This window comes from Lissotriton vulgaris, chromosome 3_1 (assembly GCF_964263255.1).
Source record: "Lissotriton vulgaris chromosome 3_1, aLisVul1.2, whole genome shotgun sequence".
Classification (NCBI taxonomy): Eukaryota; Metazoa; Chordata; class Amphibia; order Caudata; family Salamandridae; genus Lissotriton; species Lissotriton vulgaris.
The window spans coordinates 2,057,389,966-2,057,391,319 of NC_141689.1; the positions used below are offsets into that span (position 1 = coordinate 2,057,389,966).

Sequence of the window (1,354 nt, forward strand, 5' to 3'; positions counted from 1 at the left end):
TGCAGTAGATTGTGGGTTTCTGCATTTGTAGTATAAACCACACTATAAATGAGCGGCATGTTAACAACTCTGATAGCAATAACATTCAGTGTTGCTAGTCCTCTTTCTATGACTGGTATCGAGAGTTGCGAGTCACTTAACTTTCATGTTTTTACTATCGAAAAATGCCCCGTTTTTGAAACTAGTAATAGGCATTATTTCTGCACAGATCAACGGTAAAAGTTGATCCTTTTGTTAAAGCATTTCGGAAACAAAAATACGGAGCAACAGGGGGCGGGGACACCGGTCGACTTTTTATGACGGGCTTTAAGAACGCCCGGCATCACACGCTGTTACTCGGCGTGGTAAACAGTGTTGGAACGAGCGAGACGACTAGGATGGGCTGCTTACAGCAAGGGTAGACGGTGAGTGCTCACGCATACCTGGCTACAGACCAAATACCAAAAAACAGGCTACATAGAGTGAAATAAATAACAGCGGATCACTTTTGTGATTGTAGGCATGGTGACTGGTAGAGGCTGAAGAATCTAGGCACATCCCGGAAAGTTTGAAGTAAGTGAAGCGTCACTGCCAATCTTTACAAAGGCAGATGATTGTAAATAGAACATGCTTATGTTAGGTTTATTTTTAGTTTACAGGACAGGTCGCTTGTTTCAAGAGATTGGGAAGAAGGATTATTGCCCGATTGGAGGGTATGTTTTTATTTGATGTCATCGTAACGTAGGCACCTGAATACTAATAGGGAACATGTTGATTACACTTGGCTAGACTCAATGGCATGTATAGGGAATACCACAACAGGAACTATCATATTGCTGAGATAGCTGGTATGTTTGGAGTAAGTAATATTTGAAAAGGATGAAATTGTTACCTTGTACAGTTAGAATATTTGTATATGATTGAGAGCAAGATAGATGGTCAGTATTGTTGAAATTATTTTCGTCTATTTTATACAGTTATTCCCCTGACGAAGATGCAGATGCATCGAAATGCATTGGGATTCAACCTAAATACAGATGAAAACGTCGTTTCTTTCATGTATTAATTTGAAATGTGTGGGAAATAACTCAATTATATTGGCAATGAGAACGAATTGCTAATTAAGTCAGTTACATGTGTGCTTTAAATTAGTTGTGTATTTGATACATTGAAGTAAAGAATGATTTATGAAATGATTTTTTGAAATGATTTTTTGAAATGATTTCAGTTGCTGCTTTGGTAGTATAAAGAGACTTGATGAAATATATGTAAATGTACATGTTGATAATTTTCATGATTACTTTAGAATGATAGCCACAGCGATGATTGCACCTGAGCAGTTTTGAACAGTGCATTCCCGCAATAGACACAGTTG

At 37.9% G+C, this 1,354-nt stretch overlaps 1 long non-coding RNA gene across 2 annotated transcripts; it reads left to right on the top strand.

Moving 5' to 3' along the window:
• The first annotated feature begins 263 nt into the window (after window positions 1-263).
• On the top strand, window positions 264-1,126 carry LOC147728799 (uncharacterized). Of its 2 annotated transcripts, XR_015309574.1 has the most exons (4): window positions 264-404; window positions 500-552; window positions 632-692; window positions 957-1,126. It is a non-coding gene; the product is annotated as an uncharacterized LOC147728799 (long non-coding RNA). The 2 variants fall into 2 exon arrangements; XR_015309575.1 differs by lacking the exon at window positions 632-692.
• The last annotated feature ends 228 nt before the right edge of the window (window positions 1,127-1,354 follow it).